General features: G+C 39.9%; 1 long non-coding RNA gene across 3 annotated transcripts in view; it reads right to left on the minus strand.

Annotated features, from left to right (window-relative positions):
* Window positions 1-4,641: 4,641 nt before the first annotated feature.
* LOC132378565 (uncharacterized) overlaps window positions 4,642-22,166 on the minus strand; it is a 35,154-nt gene continuing 17,629 nt past the window's right edge. For 2 of the 3 annotated variants that reach the window (XR_009507108.1, XR_009507114.1), the window contains exons 4-6: window positions 17,852-17,993; window positions 10,510-10,652; window positions 4,642-7,413 (exon numbers count right to left, since the gene is read on the minus strand). This is a non-coding gene — a long non-coding RNA (uncharacterized LOC132378565). The remainder of the gene's footprint in view (window positions 7,414-10,509; window positions 10,653-17,851; window positions 17,994-22,166) is intronic. The other variant, XR_009507112.1, reaches the window with a different exon arrangement.

Below are 22,166 nucleotides of genomic sequence, written 5' to 3' on the forward strand. Positions count from 1 at the left end.
TTCTGTAATCTTCCAAAATGTATCTGCTTCCTCATTGACTAACTCCAAAGACCTAGCCTTCTCAATTCTCTAGGTAGGGAATCCCAAAGATTCACAACCTTCAGTGGATAGAAGTTACTGTGCACCTCAGCTTTAAATGACTGTAGCCTACTCTTGTGACTACGTCCCTTCATTTGGAATTCTCCTTTTAGTGGAAACATTTTGATGTCCTCCCTGTCATGTCCTCCAAGTATCCTATATGTTTCAAAAAATCACCCCTCATTCTGCTAAACTCCAAACAATCAATGTTTAATTTATTTAACCAGGACAACCCTTACATGCCAGGAATTAGCTCAGTGAATCTTTTTTGGACTACCTCCAATGCCTGTATATCCTTTCTTAATTTTGCACAGTAACCCAATTGCAGTCTCACCACCTGCCAGTGAAATTATAACAACCCTTCCCTATTTCTAAACTCCAGCTTTCTTGCAGTAAGCAACATGTCATTTGCCTTCCTAGCTGTTTGCTCAACATGACTGCGAAATTGCTGTGGTTCAGGCACAGGATAGCTAAATCCTTCTGCATTCACTCATCCAACCAGTGGGAAAGTGACAGTGACAGAGTTGCTTCTAGAATCTTTCCTGAAAGAAGGCATGTCAAGTGGTACATAGCAACAGGAAAGACAACTCAACACAAAGAATGTAACATTTTAAGTGAATGATGAGAGACAACAGAGGCTGAAAGTAGCAGCTTGTCTGTTGCCTGTGTGATGTTTTCCACATGACTTCAGCATTCACTTAGAATGTCGGCACAAGGAGTCAATTAATAAGGCTCCTACAGTGCAAAGGAGGAACTAATAAAGTTCTGTTTAAAGAAATTTGTATGACCTTTCACCTGGCCAAAAAAGGTATTAGATAATGAAAAAGGCACTTGAAGTTTAAATAATACAAACAGAAGCAAAATTCATTTAAATCAGTACATTGCAAATATCACCAAACATTTTATTTTTCAAGATTTAATTATTATACAAAGCTGAGTTTACCTTGGAATAAAAAAAATTAGTTAGTGAAATACAAAATTATGTTGATTGCAGATTTGACCGTGCTATTTCAACTTTCTGCCTGTAATCAATGGAACAATCTGTGCCATTGAACACTACTCTCTTTGTTAACCTAGTCATCGGAAAGGCCGTTCCATTTTTGTTTAACGAAGTTTTAAATTACCACTAGTTGCACATTTGAATTTCACTAGCATTTGAACTTCAAATGCCTTTTGCTTCATCCACTTCTGTTTTTTTTGGCCAGGTGAAAGATCATACAAATCATCTTCTGTGCTGCCTTGGAATGAGAGCTGCTGTAGGAAAACTTATCTAATGGTGCAGACGGTGTGTTCCACTAAGACTGGAACTGAAGCAAATTATAAGGGCTTTATTACTTTCCCAGTTGAACTGGGAAAGTTTGATGCTACAAGTGGATCCTTGATATGAAAGATTCTTTCTGTAACATAAATATTCCACAATCTGAGGAGACTAGATGCTGAGAAAGCAGGCACTTTCAATTCTCTTTTAAAGCACAAGCTCATAAACCGTGATACTGAATCAAGCTAACATTAGAAATAAAATTTCATAAAGTGTAAGCTGGTTTTATTACAATATTATTAAATACAGCACAAAGAAATTTTCAATTGTAAAATAACAGTAAGTATTCAAGGATCTAGTGCTTTCCCGGCGTATATGACGAATAAACTCTTCTCGGGCTTCAGTGTACTGTTATCTATCATAACCAATATTTTGATGACAAACTCTGCCATCATCTTCAGGGATGATACCTAGGTATGTCTGGTCCCGTGGAATATATACGCCTGTTTTCCATCCCTTCTGATTGGTTAGTCCTCATCCAATAAAACTAGAGGGAAAGAATTTTAACAAAGATAAAAGGTCTTGCTCTAATTAAGAACTGGAATTCGATTGTAAACAAAGTGGGAAAGCAGAAATCTAGTTGGCTGAAGACTAACCATTCAGGAGGGAGGGAATACAGGGGTATAAATACCACCGGACTAGACATGCCCAGACATCACCTCTGAAGAAGATGGCAGAGCTCGTCATCGAAACATCAGTTATAATCAATACCAGTACTCGACTTGAAGCCCAAGAAGAGTTTATTTGTCAGGTAGTATTCAGTTCACTTTCTCTGATTTCCACAATCTATTCAAAGAGGCTTCACTCTGAAAACTTGCTCTAAATGCCATGCTTGTGGCCAATCAAACAAAAACATGTCAAGACAATATGATGTTGAATATTTAAAACACCTTACACCCAAGAATCTTATCATTAGTCAAGCAACCATCTCGGTTACACATTTCCACAAATGCAAGCTAATGTTTTCAAGACAATATAGAATTAATAATTCTCAAGGACTATATTGGTAAATTCATATCAACTGTGCTGTTAGTGTCACGGTTTTCAGCATGGGTAAAGCCAATAAAGTTATGGCATTTGTTCAGATTACTTTTGGGGGATTACGTGTTTTATTGTCTTGGGAACTCTGTTCAAACATAGCTCATATGCATATGTTATCAAACTGGTTGCTGTAAATTTGCATTGTAATTGGTAATGCCACTTGGAAAAATTTGAAGAGTTGATCAGTGATGATTCTGAAGATAATCCCACCAGGCAGAATTTACGTCTAACAATAAATATTACTGGGATTACATGAGGAATGGATCTCCAATGGAGGAACCAATTATTAAGAGACAAAAGGATTTTAGAGGCTATTGTGGGAGTTAGTTAAGAGTTACATATCAATTACAATACTGAAGCAGTCTGTCCTGCCCAGCAGGCTCCTGTTGATGTTAATCCTCTAAATGAGTAGCAGAATAAACAAAGGAGAATTTGTTGGCATTGTGTACTTGGATTTTCAGATGGCCTTTGACAAGGTGCCACTCATGAGGCTGCTTAACAAGCTACAAGCCCACGGTATTAACAGGAAAGATTCTAGCATGGATAAAGCAATGGTTAATTGGCAGGAGGCAAAGAGCGGGAATAAAAGGAGCCTTTTCTGGTTTGCTGCTGGTGACTAGTGGTGATCCACAGGGGTCTGTATGGAACCAATTCTTTTTACATTATATGTTAATGATTTAGGTGATTGAATTGATGGCTTTGTTGCAAAGTTTGTAGCCAATATGATTATAGATGGAGGGGCAGGTAATTTTGAGGAAGTAGAGAGGCTACAGAAGGACTTAGACAGATTAGGAGAATGGACAAAGAAATGGCAGATGGAATACAGTGTCAGGAAGTGTATGGTCATGCACTTCAGTAGAAGAAATGAAAAGACTGAGTAATTTCTAAATGGAGAGAAAATTTTTAAAAAAGCTGAGGTACAAAGGGACTTAGGAGTCCTTGTGCAGGATTCCCTAAAGGTTAATTTTCAGGTTGAGTCTGTGGTGAGGGAGGCAAATGTGATGTTAGTATTTATTTCAAGAGGACTAGAATATAAAAGCAAGGATGTACTGTTGAGACTTTATAAAGAACCGGTGCAGCCTCACTTGGAGTATTCTGAGTAGTTTTTTGGCCCCTTATCTTAGAAAGGATGTGGTGATCGAATGGCTTGTCATATGAAGAGAATTTGCTGAGTCCTGTATTCACTGGAATTCATAGGAATGAGGGGTACCCTCGTTGAAACTTATTGAATAGTGAAAGGCCTCGATAGAGTGGATGTAGAGGGGATGGTTCCCATGGTGAGAGAGTCTGAGACCAGAGGACACAGTTTCAGAATAGAGGGGCATCCTTTTAGAATGGAGGTGAGGAGGAATTTCTTTAGCCTGTGAGTTGTGAATCTGTGGAACTCTTTGCTACAGGCAGCTGTGGAGGTCATGTCTTTATGTATAGTTATGGCAGAGGTTGATAGATTCTTGATTAGCCATGGTGAGAAGGGATACAGGGAGAAGGTAGGAGATTGGGGCTGAGAGGAAAACTGTATCAGCATTGATGAAATGGCAGAGCAGACTCGATGGTCCAAATGACCTATTCCTGCTCCTATGTCTTATGCTCCTGTAATTGATCAGTCGGTAAGGCTATGGGTTGAAGTTACAATTCAGAAATGGAGAGCACAAAAATCTGAAGGATTACTGAGGGAATGAAAGGAGCGACAACATCTATATAAGATACCAAACTCTGACTCCAGCATCCGATCTCACTGTTATTATATATTCAACTTTTACCGGAACGTGTAGAAGTCCAAAACAAGCCGATCTATGAATGCCTGATGGCTGGAATTTCCCTGCTTATATGTCAGGTGCATATCACCTTGACCGATTAATTTATTCCTCACCAATGTTATAAAGCAGATTTTCTGATCATTACTTTAATTCTGTTAATGTGTATACAGATGCTGCATTTCTGACAGTTCACCAGAAGACACACATCATTGGATGTGGAGTTTCAAGCCTTTAAGATGAAACGCCAAACCAAAATCCTACCTTCCTCAGAGGATGAAAAGGAGTAAACAAGCTTTTCTCGTGTCCTGTCCTATTTAAACCTCCCCTTGTGGTTACTAAACAGTTAAGTAGTTTCTTCTCCTTGTTGCTTCTTGTTCTTGTTCCACAGAAACTAGTTGCCACTCTTCCTACAGAAAAAATTCCTTAGCCAAGTAATAAAACACATCTGGATCATTGAAGTTGTAAAAGTCATTGAACAAATGTAAGTTTATTTTCTTAAATATGTTCACATGTAAGACATCTGATTTTCTTTTATAATGCTAAGCAGACATATGAACACAATACTTGTTAAGGGGACTCACTTCATGATTCTGTTCCCTACTGTTAATTTATACTGTTTGTCACATTAATGAAAAAGCAATTAAAAATTCCACTTTGGAATAATTTAGTTATTCCCCTCCATAATGAAAAAGTTACAAGCATGTAAAATTCTCATTCTTATTTGTGACTGAGCACATATTTTACTTTAAGGAAATTTAATCTGCTCTAATTTTTGAACTGTAACATTATTTGTTCTGGAGTATATAACAATCAAACAATCAGTCAGTCAAACAATCAATGTGAGCTGGTACAATCGATGAGAACATGAGATGAAGAGGCCTGGACCGTGAGTCCATAGGTTCCATAGCTTCTGTGATGGGGGCGAGTGAAGTTATGTCCACTGGTTGAAAAGCCTGATAGTTGAGGGGTAATAACTGTTCCCCAACCTGAAGGTCTGGGTCCTGATGGCAGCAGCAAGATGAGAGCATGGCCAAGGTGGTGGGGGGTCTTTGATGATAGATGCTCCTCCGTGTAGATGTGCTCAATAGTGGGGAGTGCTTTACCCATGATGACTGACCCACGTTCACTACTTTTTGTAGGATTTCCCACACAAGGCCGTCTGTGTTTCTATACCAGGCCTCAGTGCAACTTATCAATAAATTCTCCACCACACATGTTTGTCGGAATTTATGATGTCATGCCAATTCTTTACAAACTTCTAAGGAAATAGAGGTGCTGCCGTAGTATTGAATGCTGAGCTAAAGAGCATCCTGATGTATGTATCTTTGCTGTCCGTGTGTTCAAGATGCCAAATAATGGCATTTGATATGGACCTGTTGTGCAGATCCAAATCACTTCTCAGGCGGGAGTTGATATGTTTCATCATTAACCTCTTAAAGCACTTCATCACAGTGGATGTAAGTGCTACTAGGCAATCGTCACTGAAGTAGGTAACCATGTTCTTTCTAGACAGTGGTATAAGTGGAGTCTGCTTGAAGCAGGTGGGTACCTCAGACTGCAGAACTGAGAAGTTAAAGATATCGGTGAACACTCCTGCCAGTTGATCAGCACAGGTCTTCCAAACTCTGCCAAGTACCCCATTCGGGCTGGATGTTTTCTGCGTGTCCACCTCGCTGAAGGATTCTATCACATCGGCCTCAGAGATTGAAATCAGAGGGTCATCAGTGGCTTTGGGAATATGTCATGTTTTGACAGTCAAAGTGAGCATAGAAGGCACTGAGTTTATCTGTGAGTGGATTCTTCTTGTCACCTATGTCACTTGGTTTCACTTTGTAAGAGGTGATAGCATTCAAGCCCTGCCACAGCTGTCAAGCATCCTTCAGTGATTTGTTTGGCCTGGGATTGCCAAGAAGCACTGAGATGTCTTCCCAGAAGTTATACCTGGTCCTTGGTTGCCCAACCTGAATGTCACTGATCGGGCTCTTGGTAGATTGCGGGCCTTATGGTTCATTCAGAGCTTCTGGTTGGAGAAGACTCTATATAACAGCATAAGAAATAGGAGCAGGAGTAGGCCATCTGGCCTGCTGAGCCTGCTCCACCATTCAATAAGATCATGTCTGATCGCCATAGACTCATCTCCACTTATCTGCCTTTTCCTCATAACCTTCAATTCCCCTACTATACAAAAATCTATCCAACCTTGTCTTAAATATATTTACTGAGGTAGCTTCTACGGCTTCAATGGACAGAAAATTGTACAGATTGAATGATTTTGTGAGGACACACTTGTCTACAACTGTTTTTATAAAGTCCTCTGATGAGTCCTTGAACACAGCCCTGTCTATTGACTTGAAGCAATCTTGTAACTGCTCCATTGCCTCCTGCAACCAATTCTTCGTTGTCCTTATCTGTGGAGCTTTGCTCTTTAGCCTCTGCCTGTATGCAGGTAGGAGAAGGATGGCCAAGTGGTCAGATTTCCTGAAACGCAGTCTAGAAATGCACCGATAGGCATTGTACTATAGCAGAGGTCGAGTGTGTTGTTACCTCTGGCGCAGCAGGTTATATAATGATGAAAATTGGGCAGAGATTTGTACAAAACAGCCTGATTTAATTCCCTGACAATGATTTGAAAGGAGTCAGGCCAAGCTGTTTCTTGTTTGCTGATGGCAGCTTTCCATATCTCGAGTGCTTGATTAACATTGGCCTTTGGTGGGATGTAAACTGTAATCAGAATCATGGAGCAGAACTCTCTTGGGAAGTAGAACAGTCGGCACTTATTCATTAGATCTTCTAGGCTGGGAGAACAAGAGTGCCACAAGACTACTGCAACCGACCACCACAAAGAGTTTATTATGTAACATCTTTTGCCTCCTCTGAATCAGTCCATCCTGTGTATTTAGAAGCCATCAAGCCTTTATAACATATCCTGCATGTCTGGAGTGACCCATGTCTCTGTGAAACACAGAATGCAGCAATTTCTCATTTCTATCCAATTCAGCAATCTTCGCCATAGGTCCCTAATCTTGTTCTTCAGCAACTGTACATTTGCTAATAAAATGCTGCTCCGAGGAAATTGCATTGCCCTGTGTTTCAGTCCAGCTTGGATTCCTCCTCTCCTCTCTCTCTTAGGGCCATGTCAATGTACTTTCAGTGACGTAAAGGTGCCATACCTGAATGCTTGTCAGTTAAGTCTGCCAAGTCTTTCAGATCATGAAATCGCTATTTTAATAAAAAAGTTCCAAAGTATGTTACTTAAAGGCAAATTACAAGCTGCAGATTGCAGTGGGAGAAGTTCAAAAGAAGTATATTTATAAGATTTCTAAGCTGCCTGCAACACATCACCATGATTCACCTGTGCCCTCTTGCCATCTGTCGTTTCACTAGCCAAACTGGCCTGCTGGCCTTGTGAACTTGGCAATGACTGTATGTGGTGGATGTGGTGCAAGGTCTTTGACAAGGTCCCACTTGGGAGCTTAGTCAAGAAGGTTCACTTGCTTGGCGTTCAAGATGAGGTAGTAAATTTGACTTGACATTGTCTTTGTGGGAGAAGGCAGAGAATGGTAGTAGAAGATTGCCTCACTAACTGAAGGCCTGTGACGAGTGGTATGCCATAGGGATTGGTGATAGGCTTGTTGTTGTTTGCCATCTATATCAACAATCAGGTTGATAATGCAATAAACTGGAACTGGAACATTATGGTCAGCAAGGACCACCTGGAGAAATGGGCTGAAAATGGCAGATGGAATTAAGTGCAGACAAGTGTGAGTTGCTGCACTTTGGGAGGACAACCAAGGTAGGACTTACACCGTGAGCAGTAGGGAACTGATGAGTGCAGAAGAACAGAGGGATCTTGGAATACAGAACCATAATTTCCTGAAAGTGTATCACAGGTAGATAGAGTCATAAAGAATATTCTTGGGATATCTTCCTTTGTAAATCAATGTATTGAGTACAGGAGTTGGGATGTTATGTTAAAATTCTATAGGACATTGGTGAAGCCTAATTTGGAGTATTGTGTACAGTTTTGGTCATCTACCTATAGGAAAGATGTCAGGATGCAGAGAAAATCTACAAGGATGTTGCCAGGACTTGAGGACCTGAGTTATAGGGAAAGTTTGAATAGGTTAGGTCTTTATCCCCGAGAGTGCAGAAAAATGATGGGAGATTTGATAGGGGCATACATAATTATGAGGGGTCTAAATAGGGTAAATGCAAGCAGCCTTTTTCCACTGAGGTTGTGTGAGACTAGAACTGGAGGTCATGGGTTAAAGGTGAAAGGTGAAATGTTTAAAGGAAACATGAGGGAGAACTTCAGTCGGAGGGTGATGAGAGTATGGAACAAGCTACCAGTGGAAAAGGAGCAAGTGGGTTTGCTTTCAACTTTTAAGAGAAATTTGGATAGGTACACAGTTGGTAGGGGCATGGAGGGCTGTGGTCCATGTGCAGATCCATGGACTAGGCAGATTAATACTTCAACATGGACTAAATGGACATCAGGGGACGTCTCTGTGCTGTAGTGCTTTTTATCTCTGTAACTCAGACACGGCAAAGCATTGGGATCAGATGGTGTGAACCTGAGGTCCTGAAGGAGTGTGCCGAGCAGCTGTGTGGAGTTCTCCAGTGCAATTTCACTCACAGTCTCTGCCTGGAAAAAGTCCTGACTGTGAGAAATCATCATGTGAGGTCCCAGTACCCAAGAAGGGCCAACTGAAAGTCTAGAATGATGTCACACATTATGAAGGTGCTAGATAGGCTGGTCCTGGCCTCCCACTGACCCCTGGTCAAATCAGCCTCAATCCCCTGCAGTTTGCCTACCGGAGTACATGATGATTGTGTCACGTACCTGCTGAATAGAGCCAAATCCCATTTGGCTAAGCAGGGCAGCACTGTGAGGATCATGTTTTTGATTTTGCCTTCAATACCATTGCTGGGGAAAGGCTCCATTCAATGCAGCCTGGCACTTCCATTGTATCCTGGATAATGGACTATCTGACTGGCAGATCACAGATTCTGTGGCTTCAGACATGGCTGTAAGCAGTACCGGGGGCCCACAGGGATCTGTATTGGCTCCCTTCCTGTTTACCCTGTATACCTCAGACTTTAGATACAACACTGAGTCACGTCAGACCTGGTGGAAGATTTTGTCAAATGGTGTAAACTGAATCATCTGCAGCTTACCATCAGTAAGACAAAGGAGATGGTGATGGACTTTAGGAAGACTAAACCTGTACTGCTCCCCGTTGCTATTGATGGGTTAGGATGTGGATGTGGTGTGGTGCACCTGGATGACAGACTGGAGTGGAGCACTGTCACAGAGGCTGTGTACAAGAAGAGCCAGAGTCGCCTCTACTTCCTGAGGGGACTCAGTTCCTTTGGATTATGCAGGTCTCTCCTTCTCATGTTCTACCACTCTGTCGTCACCAGTACAAACTCCTATGTGGTGGTGTGCTAGGGCAATGGCATCAACACAGGTTATGTCAACAAGCTCAATAAATTGATTAGAAAGACTGGCTCAGTTATAGGAATCAAACTGGGCACACTGGAGGCTGTGATATAACAAAGGGCCCTATGGAAAATCCGGGCAATTCTGGACAACGTTTCTCTCCCTCTGCATGCCATCTTAGCCGAACAGAGGAGCATTTTCAGTAATAGACTAAGACAACTGTGCTGTTCTAAAGAGCTATATGAGGTCATTCTTACCTTCGGCCGTTAGGCTCCATAATGAGCCAACCTATAGCCAGGGAATACTTGCATACCTGTGCACTTGTAATGCTACTATGACACTGTAATTTCCCTTGGGATCAATGAAGTATTTATTTATCTATCTATCTCATTTGGACGGTGTAGTTATATTCTGGACTTGGCCCAAAACATCCATAGATGATGCTTGGCTTGCTGAATTTCTCCAGCAATTATATGTGTATCAGTATGTATTTATGGGAGTGGATTTAGTGTATCATAGAAGCAAGCTCATTCAACAATCTTACTGACAATATTTGATGTATATTTGGAAGTCCAATATGCTGTTGCTGTGTATTCAATCTTCAGGTTATATGAAAATCACTAATCCCTCCATTTACTGCAAAAGCCCCATGCTTCCAACAGATTGTGTACTTAAACATGCAACTGAGCTATGCAGATTAGGAAGATTCTGTTTTCATAATTTTTAAATTTTTCATTCACAAGACCCTGTTGGCAAGGCCTGCATTTACTGCCATCCCTGACCACTATACAGGAGGTGGTGGGAGGGTTACCTTCTGAACTGCGACAGGCTGTGTGATGAAAGGATATGGAAATAGTGCTGGAAGTACTCACCTGCTCACAATGAATCTAAAACCTTGACGAACTTCTATAGGTGTGTAATGGAGAGTACACTGACTGGCTGCATCACCACCTGGTTCATTTGGTTGTCCATCGGAATCCAATGATGACGTCCACTCCTTTAACTTCCATACCGCCTGCAATAGAAAACCCAATGACTTGAACAGAAAATCTTACAAAAAAGTAGTCGATATGGTTAGTACATCATGAGTAAAGCCCTCCCCACCATCGCACAGATCTACATGGAATGTTGTCGCAGGAAAGCAGCATCCATCATCAGAGAACAGGACATCTCACTGCTGCCATCAGGAGCCACAGAACTCACACCACTAGATTCTTCACCCATCATGCTCCTGAACCAAAGGGGACAACTTCACTCAACTTTATTTGCCCTATTACTGGACTGTTCCCGCAACCTAAGTACTCACTTACAAGGACTCTTAATATCATGTTCTCGATATTTATTGTTTATTTATCTATTATTAATATTATTACTGTATTTTTCTTTTTCTTAGCTCAAGCTGAAACATGAGGCACAGGCATAGCCAAGTACACAAATTTTTCAGTTGCTAGGAATTTACAGCCTTTTCTATATTAGTGCTATTTTGTAATGACTTTGGGATGATATCAGTTGTAGATAGTTACTATTAGGACAATGTATACGCTATTCATGTTCTACAGTCCTTCAATTTCCTCTTTTAGTTCAGCATATTTCCTGTGTTTTTCACTTACTGATTTCTGTATGTTGTGTGTGTCTGGAATGGCTATACTGTATCTATTAAGTAAGTTGTTCTAGTTTGTTTATCCTGGGATATTATATCTGAATGATTATTATGGATTGTCCTATCTGTAATAATAGATCAGTTGTAATACAACTTGTTGGATTCTGATTCTAAACCTGGGCCAGGCTTTTATTTGTAGTAAGGTATGAGGTATTTTATGAGTTTGTATTTTAAAGGAAGAATTTGGTGAATGATATTTGCCACTTAATTGTGCCAGTGTAAGCAATCAGATTGAGTTAATCTGCTGCAAGATGCTGTAATGTGTTGGGTTGTTTCTGGTTTCTCTTGGCATTTTTCACATTTATCGTCTTGAACTCCTTGGCATTTTATTACGTGTTTTTGATAACTATTTGTGTTAACCACCTTGTTCTCTGTTGCCGCAAACATACTCTGTTTCTAAAGAGAAGTCTCCAACTCTGAGCCAGGTGTTTGATGCTCCCTTGTTGAAATCTTGTCTGCTCAGATTGTGGCGAAGTCTTCATGCTCTTCCATTGGTTAACGCTTTCTTTTATAGTGATAACTTCTTCATTTTTCTGGGTTGTGCTTTCATTTAAATTTAGTTGCATGCACTTATCAGAATTGCATATGCTCACATGGAGTGCTGAATCCTGTTATCATTGATGAAAATATATTCTTATAAGCTTTATCTTATGGTTGTGTAATTTTTTTATGTCTGTTGTTCCTCTTCGTCCTTCTGTCCTAGGTAATGTTAATCTAAATATGATCAAGTGTACATAGCGTTTTATAAAATTTGTCATTTCAGTTCTTATTTTTCTTTGTAACTTTTCCAGATCGGTTTTGGACAACATATTATGCAAAAAGAATATGTTAATATAGGTATAGTGAAGGTGTTTATTGCCTTTGTTATAGTTTTACTATTGAGCTCTGTTTGGTGGATTTCCTTCAACCTTGAAAGAAATTCTGTCATTAAATTTTCCTTTATCACAATATTATCTATTTCCCTTGCTTGTTGATATGCCATATATTTCTATGTTTCATATTCATCCAGCAGTTGTGTTGTATCCTGTTGCTCTGTTTTATATTCTACTAGCTTTATTGTACCTTTCTTTATGTTTAATGTTCTGCATTTACCCAGTCCAAATTTCATGTTTATATCTTTCAAAATAGTTCTACTACTTGAATTAATTGTTTTAGCTTTACTGATGAAGGTGCATATAATTTCAAATTGTCCATGGAGAGAAGGTGTGTCAAGGTATACTTCCTTTGATTGTTTCTGAGATCCTCTTTTTGTCCCGTTCAGTAAATTAGAGAGTGGGCTTAAAGCAAGACAAAACTATAGTGGGCTTAGAGAGTCACCCTGAAAAGTGTCTTGGTTTACTTTGATAATGATGGTTGTTCTTTTTTGGTTGTTAATAGATAGGGTGATTATAGTATGCCAATGCTTCATCAAATGCTGCAGGAATTTCACAAGTATTGGATATAATTTATATGAATCAAATGGGACAGAATCAAATGCTTGTTGGTTGTCAATGTAACAACATGAAAGATTTCTGCTTTTCATCCGGGCTTGATTTAGAATTACAGAATCTATTGTCAGGTGCTCTTTACATATTTTCATTCCTTATGGCATCCTTTATGTCCTTCTGTAAGTATATGGTGGTTAAGTTATCTAAGTGAGTGTTGATTTCTTGTGGGATGTATGATGTTACAATCTTTTATATAGTTGGTAAATAGCTGATAGGGCAGTATTTTGATAAGTGATTTGTAATTTCTCCTTAGGTAAGAGATACTTTTACTTTTTGTTGAAGATTTGGGCACTTTCTCAGGACTTTTAAGAAAATTGTTGATATGTATTAACAAGCACAGATGAAAGCAAGTAATTTTTAGACAATTAATTATGAATATTATCACTGCTGGTAACTTTCTAGTTGTGGGTATTTTATATAGCCGTTTTTAGCATATCTATTGTAGTTTCAGGTGTTTGCATTTCTTCAGCCATGCGAGTGCATTCTTTTTTCTCTCTAATCCAGTTTACTTCTTGATTGTGTGTTACCCTCTTTGATCAGGTATTAGACCACAAGTTCATTATCACTGTGTTTGCTGGTAATTCTGTGCTGGGGTTGGAGGTAGCTTGGTGCATCAAATTTAGTTTTAATGTCCTGTTTAAACTTTTTTCATTGTTTCTGAACTATAATTCTGTTTTCTTCATCTGGTGCATTTTATGTAACGATTTAGTTTGGCCTCGTATACACCAAGCTTTTGTTTTAGTGTATCTATATTAGTGTTCTCATTTCATACTCAGTTTTGGGTTTCTATTAATGAGTGCCTCTATTCTGGAGCCATTGCACTGCACCATTTTAATGCTGCGTGATACGTTCATTGTGTGTAGTTCTTCAAATGTTTTAAGTTTTCCTAAATATTGTTGAGAATATTATCAATCTTGGTATGTTTTGTTTTGGTATGTAGTGTCTTTTTGTTAGGTCAGCGGCCAGGTATTCTGTTAGTGTGATGTTAAATGTTAGGATAATTTTGTTGGTAAGATCAGCTTCCTCATCTGCATTCTGCGGCAGATCTACAACTCTCTCATTGCTATTAACGTCAGGCTGTAGAGCAGTTCTTTTGAAGTAATTCTATTTTCATCATTGCTTTGGGTTAGCATCTTCATTATTCTGTTATATAGCACTGTCCTGGTCTTCAGATCGGTTTCCTTCTGGCTCTTGGTCAACTTCATGTTTTATTTAGTTTAATATGTCAATAGGGATTAAGTTATTTTTATTATCACTCTACATTGATCTACAATTACTGAGCATTTACTTGCACGAAGAGATATTGTGCTATAAACTGTCGGTGAAGTTTGTCCCTGTATGCTGTCGTCAGTCTCGAGTTCCATTACTCAATAATGTACGTGCATTATGAATGCGGTTGCATCTAATGACCATTTCATGCATGCCTTTCTTCTCTTAACTGCTTGAGTAGCTTCAGTTGTGAGTGGATGCTACCCTGAGAAACACTTGCAGCAGTCACTGCCTGTGGTGTTGGTGGGCAACTTTGAATGCTTGCTGCATCTTTTGTGGGTTTCCCGGTGCCTGCTGGCCTATTCAGCAGTGCACCATCGGTAGTTCACTTACTGTCACACCCAGTGCTCGCTCCAGGTATGCTCTGGCAATCCCCTGGCAGCGGCTGTGTCACACTTTCCCATAGCCATCTCTCTGTTTCTGAAGTGAAAGCATTTTGCTTTTTATACCTGTACCCAGGTATTGATTCAGCCACCCCTAACATGTAGAACAGACGCTGACCAGATGTGGTGAACTATGTGCCTGTCGGGACACGCCCCCTGCTGACTGCTCCTGTGGCTCCTCCCATAGGCCCCTGTATAAAGGAGATCTGAGGCCTGACGCTCGGCCTCAGTCTCCAGGACATTGTATGATAGACACTCACTCCTGGTTCCTTCTTCCAGTCAATAAAAGACGATATCTCGCCTTACGTCTCAGTGTGAGTTATTGATGGTGCATCACCAGAGCACTGCCCAATCTGGGTACAGACATGCCTGGATTTGTTTCTGTTTTGCTCTGCGGGGAGCATTTTATTTCCCACCTGGCCTGCATATCAGCAGAGCGTTCCCCAATCCACCACCTGAGGAGGAACCCGATGGGGGACAGAAAACCCTTCACCGGTTATTATTACTTGCTTTTTTTTCTTTCTTTTTGTATTTGCACAGTTAGCTGTCTTTTGCACATTGGCTGCCTGTACAGTTGGTGCAATCTTTCATAGATTCAATTATGGTTATTGAATTATTGAGTATGCCCACAAGAAAATGTATCTCAGAGAGGGAGAGAAAGAGAGAGAGAGAGAGATCTAACTGTATAAAACTCTGAGATTCAATTTCTTGTGGGCACGCTCAATATATATAAATTTACTTTGAACCTGATTGACTGAATCCCATAAATCTAGCAAATTTATACCATACCAATGTCTCTGAATGCAATCCCGTTAATTTAAAAGGTGGTGAAAGGAAAAGGAGAACATGGACTGAAAATTGGAGAACTGATCTATTTTATTCTCTCAGCCACTAACTAATTCAGGAGGAAATGCACTTTAAGCTTTTAACATCTCCAGAGTCATTAGTTCAGATCAAGTCAGAGCAGCACTGGAAACACGGATCATTTACATGAGTGCACATTTAAGCAAAATAAATAAAAGTGAAGTTGTGATAACGCGTTGATCTTCTGAATGTCAGCTCTACATGTGAAGGTCAGAATAATGATTCAGCTGCACACAGCTGTAAGGGAGTCCGGTATTTAATAGCACTTCAAATAATCATGGATGAAGAACAGTGCGATGTGCAACTTTTAAGTGGATAACTTCCTTGGAAATTTTCTAACCTCAACAAGTATTTCAGAAGAATTGTCCGGAATGATCAAATTCTGATATTTAATTACGTATATCCAACATCAATTATTTTTCCAGATTTTTACAATTCATTAATATTTAAAATTACACTTTTATTTGACCTTTTAAAATATTTGTAAACCCTTCTGCTTGAAACATTAAAAGGCAGAGAAGTTCACTCCCCTGTAGGCTGTTATTATTTTGCCTCAGTTGATAAATAAACCCAGACATGTAAGTGTTTCTTAAAACCAATATTGACGGGAATCCCCTTGTTTATATACTGGAACCTGGGTCTGTCTGAGAAAAGAGAAGGTATTATCTTTGAACTGCAGGAGCCAACTGAGGGCAAAAGGAAACAATGGGAACCCAAGGTAGTTTATATACCCACTGCTTACTGCAGACACAGCGCTCCCTTATTTCCAGCTCAGAAAGTTAAACCAGCTTTGAAGTCATCAAGCTTTACAATTTGACCACCAAATCACTTTAGCTTCACTAAATGGTCACAACAGACTACAGCAATCAGCAGTTTGTTTGATGTTATGGTTTGCCCCAAATATCCAAATGCTTTAACTCCTGTGGACCTGATCTGGAACCCCAAAAAACGGTAAAAGAAGTTCAGTAAAAAGGTCCAGTCTTTGTTACAAAGGCTTTTAAATTTAATAATCTTTCATATGAGTTAGGTAATATTAAAAAGTAATTCATAAAAGTAACTTATTGAAAATGGTTATGATTAATGGATATGCAGAATTGCAGCCACATTTGCTTGGTTAACTCCTAAACTATTCACAGTGATTGAATGTTAAACAACAAAGTACGCATTGAAGTGCATTTAACTCATTGTAACATGCACATGGTATGTATTAAATTACTTGCTTTGCTTTAAAATAGGGCATTCCAACCTTTTTCATACCGTGGGTCAATACCATTAAGCGAGGGGTCCGCGGACCCTCGGCTAGGAACCCCTGCTTGATGAGGGGCCATTAAGGGGTTTGCTGTGGAAAATATGAGCAGTTTTTAGTTCTTGGATGTCATCATTTCAGAGGACCTGTCCTGAGCCCACCACTTCGATAGAATCACGAAAAAAAAAAGCATGCCAGTGACTCTACTTTGTTTGGAGATTGAAGAGATTTAGTATGTTACCAAAAACTCTTGCAAATTTCAGTGGGTGGCATGCTGATTGCTTGCATCACAGCCTGGTATGGAGGCTCCCATTCAGAGGATCGCAAGAGGCTGTAGTGCGCTACAGACTCAGTCAACTCCATCACATGCACACAGTGGAGGATGTCATTAGGAAGCAGTGCCTCAGGAAGGCAGCATACATCTCTAAGGACCATCAACGTGCAGGACATGCCCTCTTCTTCCTGCTATGATCATGGTGAAAGGGCCAGAGCCTGAAGACTCAATACTCAACAATTTAATAATAGCGTCTTCACCTTTGCATCAGATTTCTGAATAAACCATGAAAATGTGAACACTGCCTCATTATTCCTTCTTTGCACTATTCATTTATTTTGTAATTTATAGTAATTTTATGTCTTTGCACTATGCTCTGCAGCAACAGATTTTAAATCCTATAAGACAGTAATAATAAACTTGATTCTGATGCTATAATACTTTAAAGGATGTTGCAAAAGTTTTCTTTTTTCCAAGAAGATAAACGTCCTTCTCTTGAATTCAATAGCTAATTAGACTATGTATGAATCCTTCCCCTCAACAGATTTCTTGAGCTAGACCTTGATGATTGGACCAACCTCCAGGCAATGATTGAAAAAGCAGCAAATTCCAGATGTCTGTCAAAAGTGGTAGTCTGAGAGTTAATGATGGATTTGGAAAGCCGAATCAGTCAGTTTGCCCACTGCAGTACTCCACGTGGAGTCCAGAAGCAGTACCCTGTTTTGCATGTATTTTCCAGCATTGATCTGGTTTTGGGGGTTAGGTGGGCAAATAAAGTGAAAGCTATCTTGTTTAGGTTAGAACATTACATGACATAGGAACAGAATTAGGCCATTTGGCCCATTGAGTCTGCTCTGCCTTTCCATTATGGCTGTTTTATTATCCCTCACAACTCTGTTCTCCTGCCTTCTCCTCGTAAATGCTGACACCCTTACTAATCAAGAATTTCTGCTTTAAATATACCCAATCATGGCATACACAGCCATCAACATTGGTTTCACCAATGGAAAAAGTAAAGAAATATTGTTTACCTTACTTTGATGATTTTCTTAGTTTTTTATTTTATTTTATAGTGGCATCAACACTAGACTTCAAGGCCAGTGGTCCTGTGTTTGAATCCAGCCGGCTCCTTGCACACTTTCCAGCTGTGCTGGGTTGAGTGTTGAACTTGGCCTTGTAAAAAACAGACAAATGCTAAGAAAATAGCAAAGAAAAAGCTGCCTGATGCACCACAAGGTGCAAAGAAAAACAGAATCAAAATAAATTATAGCTTTCCCAATTGGTACAGCCCTTTCCCTAGTTTATCAGGCTATCAAAGGCTACTGGGAAACTCAGCTAAAGCAACCTGCTGGTTGTAGGCAGCCTGCAGGACTGAGCCTTATAGAGAAAATGTATGAAGGCAGCATGGTACATGTGTCTGATATGGACTTTAGCAAGGCTTTTGATAATTGATGAAATGGACCACACTATTAGGACACAGAAGATTCAAGAAGTGTTGGAAAACTTGTTCCAAAATTGACTTGGTAGAAGGAGGCAGAGGGTACTGGTCAAGGGGTGTGTTTTTTTCTGACTATAACTAGTAGTGTACCACAGGGATCAGTGCTGGGACCTTTTTTATTTGTCACTCATATGAATGACTTGGATCAGCGTGTAGGTGGACTGATTAGTCAGTTTGCCATGACACAAAAATGAGTAGAATACTAGATAGTAAAGAAACGTTTGTGTAAGTGCAGAGAGGAAAATAAATCAGTTGGAAAGCTGCGCAGAGTAGTGATAGATGGAAAGTTAATGCATGCAAGTGTGAGGTAATACATTTTGGTATGCCAAATAGAAACCAAACTTTATGGGGTACACCAGTACACCTGTTCATTAATGCAAATATCTAATTAGCCAGTCATGCAGCAGCAACTCAAAGCATAAAAGCATGCAGAAATGGTCATGAGGTTCAGCTGTCTTCAGAACAAACAGAATGGGGAAGAAATGTGATCTAAGTGATTTTGACCGTAGAATGATTGTTAGTCCTAGACGAGGAGATTTGAATATCTCGGCAACAGGTAACCTCCTGAGATTTTCAAGCACGGCAGTCTCTAAAATCTATAGAAAATGATGCAAGAAAGGAAAAATCATCCAGTGAGTGGTATTTGTGTGGGTGAAAAAGCCTTGTTAATGAGAGAGGTCAAAGGAGAATGACCGGACTAGCTCAAGCTGACAGTCAGGTAACCACGTGTTACAATAGTGGTGTGCACCTCCAAATGCACAACAGGTTGAACCTTGAAATGGATGAGCTATAGCAGTAGAAGACACGCTTTCCATCCGTGCCGGGTTGAGTGTTGAGCTAGCCACTCGGCCTTGTAAAAAACAAGGGTCGAATCAGGAACATTCATACCGTGACCTGGTTAATCCGAAAGGAGCCCAATTCTGACACAACGTGCCAGAGAAGAATGGCTGACTGTCTGGTGTGACAAGCTATGAATTGAACCGCAACATGTTTCACTCCTAATAATGTGGCCACCGTGTGTGTATGGTAAATGGCAGGGAACTCAGGGAGTGTTAATTATACAGGGGGATATCGGGTTGCAAGTTCCTAGCTCTTTGAAAATGGCAACAGAAGTGGACTGGATAGTAAGAAGATGTTTGGTATGTTTGCCTTTATATGCCGATGCATTGAGAATAAGAGTAGGGATGTCATATATGAACTGTTGCTCAGGCCACACTTAGAATATCACATACAGTTCTGGCCACCACACCACAGGATGTAGTAGCTTTAGAGTGCAGAAGAAATTCACCAGGACGGTGGACGCACTCTTGTATCCAAATCAGAAGTTTCCTGAGTCCAATTTCATGCCACAGATTAAGCCAACATTCACACACTATCAGAGGTGTCCATCTTTTAGAAGAGACATTAACCCACAGTTTGTCCATTCTCCCATTCTCAATTCTCACCTGTCTCACTGGAATTTAGAAGAATGCAGGGGGATCTTATTGAAGCCGACTGAATGTTGAGAGGACTAGATAGAGTGGATGTGAGGATGTTTCCTGTAGTGGAAATATCCAGAACTAGAGAGTACAGACTCAAAATTGAGGGGAGACTTTAGTAAGGAGAATTTTTTAGCCAGAGTGTAGTGAATCTGTGGAATGCTCTGCAGAGGTGGAGGCTAGGTTCATGGGTACATTTAATACAGAAGTTGATCTTCTCCTGATTGGTCAGGGCATCAAAGGATATGGCAAGAAGGCAGATGTATGGGGTTGAGTGGGATCTGGGATCAGCCATGACCAGACTCGATGGGCTGAATGGCCTAATTCTGCTCCCCTTTCTTATGGTCTTCTGGACACAAAAGCCTTTCAGAAGAAGAACAGTGAGTTATCTCTGCTGTCTCATGCAATATTTATTCTTCAATAAACAAGTTATTTGGCTAATGTTCTTTATGGAAGCTTGCTGCTGTATTTCCTGTATTATAAGTTTCAGAGTACTTGATTAGATGTAAAGTGTTTTGGAAAATTGTGAAAGGAATCTCTTATTTGAGATAGGGAGATGTTTGTTAGATGATGGTACCAGGATTGGTCTAATCATGGAGCATGCTTGAATAGCTGAAGAACTTAAAAGGACTTATGATCAAGACATTTTGATGTCCCATCAAAATATCATTTTTGTAAGATGCTGTCCACAGGAGAAACTCCGGAAATGTGGTACCAATGGGAATACCATTTATTTAGGAACAATACATGCTTCAGAGCTGAATTGCCATGGGCTCCCAGTGAAAGCAATAAACATTTATTGTTGGCTGTAAACTTAAAGTAGAGATATTTAAATCAGTTTTCATGGGAAAAGATGCACTTACATACAAAATGTAAATACAAGCTACACATCAGGGTCTACCAATGTTAACAGTTTACATACATTGCTTATCAGATATCTATTTACAAGGACTTTTCTTCTGCCTTTCTAGATGAAGTTTCTCACCCCGCCAAGAGAGGATGTAAAAGCACGTCAGAGTCTAAAATGGGCAAATACTTGTTTTTAAATTGTGACTCCTAATTCTAGATTCTCTTATAAGAGAAAATATCTTCTTCGTATTCTCATTCTGAAGGCCTTCTCAGGATTCACGTTTTCAATCAAATCACCCCTCACTCTTTTAAACCCCAGTCAATACAAGACTGTCCTACCCAAGCATTCCTCTTACATTAACCTTCCATTCCAAGTATTAGTCTAGTACACCTTCTCTGATGCTTAATGAAACAAAGAGTTCAATACTGAATCTACTCTGGATGTGATCTCATTAATGTCTTGTGTAAGGTAACTAACAGCATGATTGTTGAAAACAATCTATATCAATGGTCAAATTATACTGACCCAGCCAGTCCTGATGGCAGAAGCCAGAGTAAAGGACAGAATACAGCTCTTGCAAAGATGCACTTGCTAATCAGACACAGCTCACTTATTCTAAGAGCTCTTCCCTACAGTATACACAAATACATGTGATATCAAGGCTTAAAATGGTTAATTAAAAATTGATTAGGTGTGAAGGTGTTTACAGAAAATCATACCAAATGATTTTTGGTGAAGCTTTTACAAATATGATTAGAAACAGATAAAGCTTGCGGATGTTTCCTACTGGAAAGTCATTCCAGGCAGGACTTACACAGTGCAGGGGGAAGTGTAGAACAGAGGGTTCCTGGAGTACGAATACTTGATTACATGAAAGCAGTCACAGGCAGATAGAGTGGTGAAGAAGGCTTTTGGCACTTTGGCCTTCATAGGCTAAGACACTGAATGTAAAGGTTAGGAGGTCGTCGTGCAATTGTACAGGATGCAGATGAGTACTTGGAGTTTAAACATACAGTTTTGGTCGCCCTGCTATAGGAAGGATGTTATTAAACTGGAAAGTGTGTAGCAAAGATTTACAAGGAAGCTGCCAGGCCTTGAGGAACTGAGTTATAGGGAGGGTTGGACAGGTTAGGACTCAATTCCTTTGAGCATAGGAGTTTGGGAGATAATGTCAGAGTACAAAGTCATGAAGGGCATAGATATGATGCATGTACATAGTCTTTTCCTCATAGAGTTGGGGAATCAAGAATTAGAGGGCATAGGTTTAAAGTGAGAGTGGAAAGATTTAAGAGGAACTTGAGGGGCAATATTTTTCTTTACACAAATGGAGGTATCAATGTAGAATAAGTTACCAGAGAAAGTGTTTGAGTCAGGAGCAACAACAACATTTAAAAGGCAGGTACATGGATTAGAAAGGTTTAGAAGGTTATGGCCAAATTCTGGCAAATGGGACTAGCTTGAATGGGGCATCTTAGTTACCATAGATGTACAGGGCTGAAGCACCAGTTTCTGTTCCGTGT

Source organism: Hypanus sabinus, chromosome 2 (genome assembly GCF_030144855.1).
Source record: "Hypanus sabinus isolate sHypSab1 chromosome 2, sHypSab1.hap1, whole genome shotgun sequence".
NCBI lineage: Eukaryota > Metazoa > Chordata > Chondrichthyes > Myliobatiformes > Dasyatidae > Hypanus > Hypanus sabinus.